At 31.2% G+C, this 11,971-nt stretch overlaps 1 non-coding gene across 1 annotated transcript; it reads left to right on the top strand.

Annotated features, from left to right (window-relative positions):
• Positions 1-9,930: 9,930 nt before the first annotated feature.
• Positions 9,931-10,003, top strand: TRNAR-CCU (transfer RNA arginine (anticodon CCU)). Its single transcript has one exon. It is a non-coding gene; the product is annotated as a tRNA-Arg (tRNA).
• Positions 10,004-11,971: the final 1,968 nt, after the last annotated feature.

Below are 11,971 nucleotides of genomic sequence, written 5' to 3'. Positions count from 1 at the left end.
TTGAAGGCATAGCATGCAATAGCTTTACCGCGGCAGTCCCCGAGTGCCACACGTCTTTTTTTTTTTCAATTTTTACATACATTAAATTATTTAACTATCGAGTGAGATATGATTTTAAATGACACTTTGAATGAAGAAAACATTGAGTTTATGATGATTAATTAGGTTACAAAATATAAAAAAATGTAGTTAGTTGTAGTAAATTATTATCAACTATACATTCATCATAAATTATTTGGATATGGTACATGGGCATGTACATCATAATGCATACAATAAAACACACCTATGGGCTATGCTTTTACTGTAGGTAAGTGTTCATCATACCTCTACTATTGCAACAAAGTATCTTCTTTGATGTTAAAATTATATTTTAGACGTCTGTTGATTATTTAGGATTGTCTGTTTGTTTATGAAGATCTTAAAACAAAATAATGATCTTAATTAGAGGAGAAAAATAGATTAGTACTGAATAGTTACTCGTCGTTATTTTTCGAGAGACAGACTGAATTACATACTATATTTTGGTTCTGTACTTTCCTGGGGCTTAAAATGTGGAAGAATTTGTAGAGATGTTATAGCCCGTGTTTTTCCATTAGACTTAACAATACATTAAAATATAAACTATAGTAACAAGTTCTTGGAATGTAGAAAGACTAGGCCAGAATAATATCTATCTGCATTGATCAATGCTTAACCTATTTATTTAAGCCTGACGTGCCACTCAATTGATTTTATATATTTTGAAGAGATTTATGTCTTTACTATCTCATCACCCTGACTTTGTCTCGATTGACGAGAGAAGAACCACTTGCGTGAAATAATTAAGTTAATTAATCATGAATAAAGTTACAAACCATCACGATTCACGACTCTACTCTTTCAAACATTAGTTTAAATATAAAATATTGTAATGAATTTGAATGCTAAAAAAATTTAACAAAACAGTTCTTACGATATTTATATAAAAAATAATTATTTTTATAGGTATCAACTCTTAAAACTATATAAGTAAATTAAAATAGCAAGACGTTTACGACACTATTTCGTTGGTTACTTACAGTTAAGTTATGTACGTTCTGAACAGGTTGTATATCGGTTGAGATACTTTTATGGGCATTCCTCTGCAAATAGAAGTGGGCTGTTTGAATGTTTGTATGTGGGCAGATTTAAAAATTTGCATACTCGTATAATTTGAAATCACATTATTGTTCTTGAAATGTCCATCCTCATTTACTGTTCAAAGTATTTTTAATTAATTTTGCGTGTTCATGTAAATCGGTTATATGGATTGGCGTGAAAATAGTATTATGTAGGCATACACACTTCAGCAATTTAATTTTTAATATTAATATACCTAGCAAAGGTAAAAGAAATATACCGGTATTTAGGTAGATACCTTTGTCTTTTAAAATGCATGAAATTTTTTTAACAACGTTTTAACAACGTAGTGTAGAGTCATAGCTCTATCATTGTCATCATAATGAAGCAATATTTAGCTACCATCAAAGCCTTTAATAGCCTTTTATTAGAATTAAAATGTATCATTCTGTGTCCATTTAATTTATAAGCTTAACGAGCGCACTGCAATATTTTATATGGGAAATAATTTTATATATTTCGACGTTTTGTGAAACGTTAAAAACATGTAAACTAGACTCTCAATCAATGAAAATTTATACTTCGTTTTTACAAAACACTACAAACAGTACCTACGATTTCCCAAATATACTAATGCAGATAAATGAACGTTTATTATTAGTTAAAAGATACACAATGTTGCATGCGTGTCGCACGCTCAAACAATCTTCAGATTTATATCGTTGCTACAGGTGTAGGGATTAGATTAATAGATATCATTTATATTATTGCCCAGTGTTTGGTTTGGTTTGGTTTGATTTCGTCTTGTTGCGCTAGCGTTGGTAACTACAGCAACCATGTGAACCATCAAATAAAGTGTAAAATAAAGAGCAAATTGCGATTTGTGTGCAATATTTTTGAAGTGAAACTACTCTAGGTCAGACACTTCTTTAAAATAACAATAACACGTCTGGAAAGCTCCTTTACACCTTCTGGAATAAAAATTAATATCAGAGTTTGGTTAACTGAGAAGCGATAAAATATAAACAAACTTAACTGTTTTTAATTCCAAATAGAACATTATTACATACCAACATAATATGAAAAGAAAGAAAGAAAATCCTTAATGTGATATTGTGAACATCGTAAATATTGTGAATATATTTGTGTTGTAAGTCGTGTATTTTAAAAACATACCATTTATTTTAACCGTCAATAAATTATTGCTAAATAAATCACTAATTTTATATCAAGAAAGCTTTAACCTTTCCCAATTTACCATCCATTACGCTTTACGCTGAACCAAAATAAATAAAACAACAGGTTATAGGAAGGTAAATTGCAGAATTTGCAACTGGGTTACCTAGCAGCGAGCAATAATTTAATCTTGCCTGACGAGCACAGCTAATTAACTGCAAATATATAAATGGCAGACATATTACCTGCCCGTGCATCACGTGGGACCATTCCGCTAAATCTGAGCTAATAAGGACTAGTGTTTGGGGAGGTTGGGTTGAATTGGTGTATAATGTATAAAACCTAATTTTTGTTATCTATATAGATCTTTAAATGACTTTCATTCGAATATACCCTACGGACTAAAACAATATACCATTCTTCTTCATCTCTCTATGATATTCATTTTTTTTGCACTTACACAAATATGCAATAATATGATTTAAACTCTAACCTAACTAAAAATATTTGTTTCTATTCTTTATAAATTTATATTTATGAAACTAATACCTAAATTAAGCTCTATCATCTATTTCCAAAATCGCCCATTTAAAAACCAATCAAATAGCAGTAACCGTTGGGCGCTGAACACAGCAAATTATTCCAAATTATTCTAAATACCGGCACGTTTCGCACTTCATAACAAAAGAGTTGAGCCCAACTATGGACAGCTCCAATTTGTCAGTTGTCAGCACGCACCTTAATTGCGACGGTCCCCAGTCTCCCCCGGCACCTTGATTAAACGACGGCTATTTATATTTCTACTCAGAACTTGGTTATTTTGATTTGACGTGTTTCGGCCACTTACTATGACCACTGTATAGATTTTAGTGTTGAGTAATTTGGTATGCGAATTAACAAATTAATTATAAAAATATTAATTTTGATCATTTTTGATACAACTAGCCGATTTAATTTATTAACCACACTCGAAATGTCTTAAGCAGTGCAATTTCATGGAATTTATTAATATTATTTTTAATACCTGCCAAAAAATAATTAAAAGAACACGGCACCTTGAGGGCACAGTGATTTTTCTATTAACATTTACAAAAGAATACTAAAACAATACAATAATACTTATTAATTTAAACACATAATATATAAAACAGAGTAGATATAACATAGTACATAATTTCTGCTGAAGATGTTGAATTATTAAATAATTATGGGCGACTTTATTAATTATGTACTAGCTTTCCGCCCGCGGCTTCGCCCGCGTTTTCAGAGAAAAACCCGTTCCCGTAGGATTTCCGGGATAAAACCTATCCTAACCTATCAAAATATCTCTATACCAAATTTGATGCAAATTGGTTCAGTAGTTCAGGCGTGATTGAGTAACAGACAGACAGACAGAGTTACTTTCGCATTTATAATATTAGTATGGATTTAATAAGCGCTTTCTTCCAAGGAATCCAAAATGTATAACGAAGAGACATAATAAGCAAGAGTCTTTACCGATATTATAAATTCAAAGCGTGCTGTCTTCTTCACGAGTTCAGAGTCTTAAATAGTTGGGAGGGTAATTAGTGATAAAAAATTTTTGGTGAAATGGAACATCTCATTACATTAGACCACATGAACAAAGCCGACGACTGGGATCTTCGCACACGCAGCCTCCGCAAGGAACAAAGCCGCGGGTAACAGCTAGTGCTGAATTATCAAATAGATATTAGATAATAGGTAGGGATAGTGAGCAGGCGTGCGGCGGTAAATCATTGCGGTCAATGCGCTGTCGGGGCGCCTCAGTCGTTTTACATTCATTTGTACCTGTATTATATTAGTACAATCGCGTAGTAATTTAAATTCATAAATTGTTATTACATTTTCACGCAAAATATGTTTAATTACGTCTCTTGTAGCCAGGAAGACGTCTGAAACACCATTTTTGGATTTGGACCTACTTTAAAAGCCAAAAACATCATAATATTTCGTAAGTAAAGTCTTGGTTGTAGAGTCCACGAAAAAAGTCTTATTCTGATGCACAATATAGCTAAAATAATAATCTACTCACGAATAACCAGCCTCTGACATAGAGGCAAAAGGCATCTAGAATATTATATTATATTATTACTAGAGGTCCACCCCGGCTTCGCTTGTGGTACATATTTCGCAATAAAAGGTAGCCTATGTCCTTTCTCGAGTATCAAAATATCTCCATACCAAATTTCATGCAAATTGGTTCAGTAGTTTAGGCGTGATTGAGTAACAGACAGACAGGCAGAGTTACTTTCGCATTTATAATATTAGTATGGATAACATTACAATTAATTCTTACAATTCTTATAATTTCAAAGATTTAATATTAAAATTATCAAAGCGTAAAACCGTTTCAGCGCCTGTTTGTACCACACTAGGAAGCAGTTTGTCAATGTGACAAATCGTCGGTGTTTCCCACTCAACGCTTTTAATATTTTAACGAATATTCTATTATTTTTATTATCGCATTATATCAGATATAATTAGGATTTGTCTGGAGATTTAATGTCTGGTTGGCAAGAGAATAAGCTACTTAAATCATGTTTTAACGAAGTGGTTTACAAAAACAAACTCATATACAGTGAACAAACTTCATTTCACATTAAAAGTAATATGGAATTTTATTTTCATCAATACTTTGTACAAAATCAGATTTAAATCAATATTATTTATTACTAAAATCAATAGGAACGTTTTGTAACCGGGAACCTGGCAAATTGCTTCTAAATGTTAAAGAGAACTTACCAGTAAGTATAAAAGAAAGCTAGCCAAAAACCCACAGGTGTTTAAAATATAAAACAAATCGCATAATATTTTAAAATCACTAACATTTAACATTTAAAACTTCGTCGATCCCATTGTCGGTCCATTTAGCACGAACTATAACGTACAATTTATTCATTTTCCACTCCAACATAATCAAGGTGCTAAATTATGGTTAAAAGTTTAAAAACAACGAGAATATTATCGTTTCGTCAACTTCCTGCTCCATAAAGAAGCTTACTGCGGATTTGTGCTCTGGATTTTTGTACTAAATAAATCGATTATGGTCTAGGAAGATTATTATAATAGGGTCTGCGTTATTTCCTTGTATTGGGAAAGTAGGTGATTGGGTGATCTATTATTTTATATACATTAAGAAAATACTGAAAATTTGCGAGATTATTTTTTCAACTTTATATAGAACTAGCTTACCACTCGCGGCTTCGCCCGCTTTGTCTAAAACCTAATAAATTATATACTAAAACCTTCCTCTTGAATCACTCTATCTATTACAAAAAACCGCATTAAAATCCGTTGCGTAGTTTTAAAGCTTTAAGCATACAAAGGGACATAGGGAAATAGGGACTGAGAAAGCGACTTTGTTTTATACTATGTAGTGATTCGCATGATTTTCCTTTATTGCTTAATTAACAGCAATTTCTTCCAAACAACCAAAAAAAAAAAGCAGAACGTTTAATACATTTACAAATTTGGGAACATAGTGTACACAGATAGATGTGTTATTAAAACAAACAGTAAAATCATTTTCCATTCAATCGACAATTTCCATCAAACGATTGGCACGATCGGATCTAAATGAGAATACTGCATAAAAATATCCAAGTACGAAGGAATTTCAACGAAAACAAAACACTTTTAGCCGCACGATAAAATTCCAAAAAACCATATTAATACACGCTACCTGTGCCAAAGTATTTGCCTCGGTTGCCCCTGCGATATTCGTTATACGACGGAAAAAATAGATCACCTTGAAGCAGAATGCAGGTGATATTTATCCGACTGCTGAAGGTGGAGTATGGTTTTAAAGTGTGTAATTAAGGTATGAATATTTGTCCTGAGTGTATTCGTACATGATACTGGATGTGAAATTTTTTTTCATTGTCTTAATTTACAGTTTAAATCTTGCTTAAATGTTAGTATTTCTTGAATTTAACTATAAAAATAAATACATATAATGTGAGGCTTCACTACACAAAGTAAAAACAAATTAGTATATAATATGTGAACTTATTCTTATTTAATTATTCATCCGAAGGTGCCTCGTGATCTGCTTTTATATGATGTCTAAATATTTTAATTTTATACCAAACTCAGTGCCAAGAACACCTTTCTCGAAACAAAGAGCTTATAATAATTTAAACAATTTATAATAATTTTAGCTTTACTCCAAATAAATTTTGTGATGAAAAGCCATAACAAAAATCATAATAAACACCCTGTAGACGACTTTATTTGTATTGACGACCATTTATATTAAATAAGGGCAGTGTATACACGAACGAAGCATTCGCATCAATTAAGGGTTAGAAAGAAATTAGAAATCGTCAGCATAACTCTCACATAACTAGGTTCATAATTATTGTAATCACAATTGTTGTTTAAAAACATACTTAATTTTTATTTTTGAATGTATTTAAAACAAGTCAAACTTTCAATACCTACTTGCGCACCTTGCTAGTGATGGATGTGGCCGTTATTAATTTTGGCCAAAGTCCTCGTAGAATATAAATACTGAATTTTATGATGATTGAAATCTATGTTGATTTACTTTTTTACACTATTCATAAAAAATCTTATGTCTCGATTAACCTTCACCTTTCTTTTTGGAAAAAAAACGCAGTGTTTTCACGCTCGTCCGCAACTCGCTTACCAACACCTGCTGTAAAGTTTGTTACCGTATGATGTAGTGACATGCGAAATTGTCACTTTAACGTTTTCACGAAGGAATGTTTTACTTTGAATTATAGGAAACACGAAATTTTTATATTGAGTCATAACTATTTTAAACAGCTATAAAAATAAATATATGAGGTTATTAAATGGAGTACTATTACAGTTATTGCGTTAGAAATTAGATTGAGTTGCGATGTGCGTGATTAGAAATTGGCTATTTCATTAAAATAGGTACTCTAATACGCGAAGGTGCTCGCATTTTATTTAAGTAAATAAAAAATGCTCCTAATGTTTGTCCAATCCATACTAATATTATAAATGCGAAAGTAACTCTGTCTGTTACTCAATCACGCCTGAACTACTGAACCAATTTGCATGAAATTTGGTATGGAGATATTTTGATACCCGAGAAAGGACATAGGCTACCTTTTATTGCGAAATAATTATGTACCACGGGCGAAGCCGGGGCGGACCGCTAGTATTATATAAATCTGTGATATAAAGTTACGTTTTTGTAATAGTTTTTGACCTTTTCATAGAGCGGCTGGTGCGTTAAAAAAGTTTATAAATCTTTTGTTTTAAACTGGTAAAAATTATTTAATTTTGTACGACAATTGTGTACTACCTCTTTCTAATTTTGCACGACAATTCTCTACGCCTATTACCTCTTTCTCAAAAAAACCGTTACGCTTGTTAAATGTTAATTTTAAAAAATGTGCACCTTCAAAACAATGCAATAAAAAACATCTGTACGCTCACAAATTAACTCTTTGCAGGGGGCGTGAATGAAAATAATGTAAAAATAGATTTTAAACATCTGCCATGTTGCAGGCAATGACATTCAGATAGACACGTGTAATGTCTATTCATCTTTGCTAGTTAAAAACCACGTAAAAATGATAGAAGTATTATAGGAACCTAAATGAATAGAATGATTGTATCTAAAAGTGTGAGGAATCTCTTACGTTACCAGTTACCACAGTCATTTTAGAACTGTTTTGAAATTAATACAGACCTAAGTAGGTAACTACTCGTATTTTAGATTTTTTTCCATTATAATAACTGTGATAATTAGGTATTATAAATAATTCATTAGTACATGTTTCGAATATGGCCATAATTAGAAATAGAACTAAACAAGACAGAAATGAGCAAAACCTATAAATCTATTTGTTAGTTTCGGCTAACCTTCCAAACCAAGAGACCCAGTTTATCATATTATCATAAAGTTATAAAAATACAAAAAAAATCTATTGCGTTAATTGAGTAGCTACTCAAGATAGGTGCTTGTTGTAATTGAAATTCCTTCACATAAAAATGGCAATTATACCCCTACACAAGGTAAGCGAGTGTCAATCAAGATGTCTAGGGGGGCTCCCTCTGTACAGAGTAATGTGGAATAGAAACAGAGACTTTTATTATTCTTAAATTTTTGACGTGACAACGTCTTATAATTCTATAGAGCCGGCTGCACGCACGAAAAAACATGACTCATGCGGCGTTACCTCGCTCTGAGGCGTTCCATGTAAGGCTTGAAGTGCAAGCGAGAGCGCGGAACGAGCGACAAAGAAGCACAATCGGACGTTGTCACGTTGAACTATCGTCAGTAAACCGACTTTATAGACAATCAATTTTTTTAATTGAAAAGAAATAAAATATCGGTTTAATGTACGATGAATTTTTAGATCATAATACATTATGTCTCATTGAAATAATATTAAATCAATGTAAAAACATAAATTCCTGCGGTGTTCTATATTTATATTATCCTCTGGAATATTTAAAAACACATTATGATCCCCAATGTAATCCCTATAATTTTAAATTAGGTATTTAATAATAATATGTTCTTTAATTTGTATAGTTCTACAAATTATTTCATCATTTAAAATTGTGTTTTCAGTCTCTATTGCGATCTACTCTGTGCTCCCAAGATAGCGCACTCATTTAATGGCATACCGATTGAGTTTTTATTTATATTCGGACCGCAAGAAGCACGTCTGTATGTTAATCAAGGGCTTATAGGTGATTGTAATGAATTAGAGATTAGCCCACGCTTTTAAAAGCTTTTAAAGTAATTGTTTATTTTACGGGTAGGTGCAAATTTATGTAATCGTCAAAGTTTGTGGGGAATTTTGTAGATCTGTATTTTATTAGTCAGTGTTTTTTGTGGATTAGTGTTTGTTTCTGTTGTCAAATTGTTATTAAGGTTTTGTAATAAATCGTAAAAAAAACTTTGTAGACGAAAGGCTTCGGTTATAGATAGGGATGTAACGATACCGATACCGATATATCGGCTGATATAATCGGCAAGCCGATATATCGGTATCGCCGATTATAAAACAACCGATACCGATATCAAACAATTCAAAAATACGATTTACAGTTGAGTCTCTGTTAAATGTTTGTAACTTTTATGCATAATTCACTATTTATTTTTCTACCAAGCCATCGATATCGGTATCGGTATCGGTATCGCCGATATTTTATTACAAATATCGGTATCGGTATCGTATCGGCAAAATGATGTATCGTTACATGACTAGATATAGATAATAATTTAACTGAAAGAAACTAGCCAAAATTATTTATACTTCCAATTCTTCCAAATATAGGTAGATAACAATATCTTTATCGCGACTGCATTTCTTTTTTTTACAGATTTTTAGAGTTAGTGCATAATTATAATATTATAGGTTTTTTTTCAGGTAAGTAGGTACCAAAAAAATCTCAGGAAAAAAAATCATAGGTCCTAGTCGGTATAGTAACTTAACTTAAACTTAAGCTATACCTATTAAATAATCAAATAACATACAATTACATATTTAACAAAAATATGATTAATTGTGCAGTTAAATAATTTTAATTATTTTTAATAGTGAGTAAATAAAAAAACACTGAAAATTATTTTCTATATACACTGTAAATATAATGCCCTATTTCGAACTAGCTCCCATCGCCCCTGTGGCCTAATGGATAAGGCATCGGCCTCCTAAGCCGGGGATTGTGGGTTCGAGTCCCACCAGGGGTAACCTGTCATCTTTTTTTTTTATACATACTTTTCTATAATATGTATTTTATATTTTTATTTTAAAAGTAGTTATGTATATAATTTTTTTTTATGTACTTGATAAATTATATTTAGTTTTGCATTGAAATTATATCATATTTTTGTTTTACACTGTAAATTTTATTACCTATCTTGTAGTTAAAGAAACACACTTAAACCGCAAATAAATAATCAATTACATCAGCATACAACATCAATTTTACAATCAAAATATGCGAATAGATTCCCAGAAAACTAACCGAACCTCGTACAAAACTGCGTAAGCATATAAAATCACTTCAAAGTAGCGTTATAGCGCATAAAATGTGACAGGACATACAAGATACTCATATTTTATAGTCGGATAAATCAAATTAAGGTGGCCCACTTAACGTTACATAGAAACGTTTTTAACAATTCCTATTTTCAAATGAGTGACGTGAAATGACGTTCTATTATGAAATATAGATTTTTTATCAAGAACAAGTATTCTCTCCAACATTTTTTGTTTAATTTTTAGAGCGCAATTCTTGGAAGTATTAAATATTTGGGATAAGTATTTCGTTATTTTTTCAAGGGATTCATTAAAAATAATATGCAGTAAGTGCAGTTTATAGATTCTCACTCAAACTGAATCAAAAATAAAATATTAAATCATCATGATTCATAGCCTGTTCTTTTTTGTAAGAAAACCGTGATAAAAATCTGTTTTTCCATTTTCAACATTTCTCATAGATCCCCATAAGTGGTTACGCGGTACGCTATATTCTTATTAGCATTCTTCCCTAATTGGACTATTCAACACAAAAATAATTGTGCGATTCGAAACAGGAGTTCCTGTGAATAGCGCTTACAGCCAAACAAACTCAAGCTTTGTTTTATTAGTTTCTATCTATAAATTCAAGAATATATTAAATATTTACTGAAGTATGCAGAAAATCTAAAAATTTGTTATGTTTTCAACAACCGCAATGCAATTTTCAGTCACTTTATCTTTCTTGAGCTAATTTACGATGAAATATTGTTTGTGAATTACATTATGTGTTTATTTTATATAAACAATCTGCACAGTTTTTTTATTTATTTTGTTAGATTTATAGTGAATATTTAAAAGAAAGTGATTGTAGGTATGCAAAGAAAATTATTTTAAGAAGTGTAATTTTTAAACATATTTGTGTTTTATAAAAATAGTAATACTTTAGGTTCGGATAAATTATAATTTAACTTATCTTCAGTCTAAAATTCCTTGTATCAATTACCTAAGGCCTAAGCCGTTTTGCCTTGCAACAGCACATCTGACTAAAAATGAAACTTTTCGCCATCTAAAAATTGACGAAGAAATTGTTACAATAAATAAATAAAATTATGAACAGCATGCATTGCTATAATTTTATCATATTTATGTGCATTTTATGTTTCTGCGAAAACACCGGATCTGAATATTACAGATTTACTGTGTACGGGGCCCATTAAAATTTACAGGACATTGCGTTTTGGTATAATGCACTCTATGCCATTGGAATACAGTTCATTTTAGCTCACGTTGTGTTTCGTTAACTTTGAAATACATATATATTAAATAGTGGGTCATCCGGAAGAACGTGTTGTCTTATTTTACTTTTCCGTTTCCGCTTTGCTAGTCCTTTTTTAATTGTGAATTTATTTGCTATACTTTTGAATTAAATAACATGATAGGTAGGTACCTATCAATGTTCATATGAAATACTCTACAAGAGACTCTACAATACACTAGGTAGGTATAGGTACAAGAGATAAACCCCTATTTTTATATTAGGTATCCTATTATGGTCTGTAGAAACAACTAAGTAAGTTTACTAGTATGATAAACGTGAAAGCTTATGAGGACTAAGGGAAGGATATTTGTTACATTTTGCCGAAGTACTTAACGCTTGAATTAAAAACAGTGTACTGTGTAGCCTGTGTAGTTAA

Source organism: Colias philodice, chromosome 10 (genome assembly GCF_061535455.1).
Source record: "Colias philodice isolate Cphi_HAF_F1 chromosome 10, ilColPhil1 Martin Lab GWU primary, whole genome shotgun sequence".
NCBI classification, from domain to species: domain Eukaryota; kingdom Metazoa; phylum Arthropoda; class Insecta; order Lepidoptera; family Pieridae; genus Colias; species Colias philodice.
This window is presented reverse-complemented; position numbering and strand designations above follow the sequence as displayed.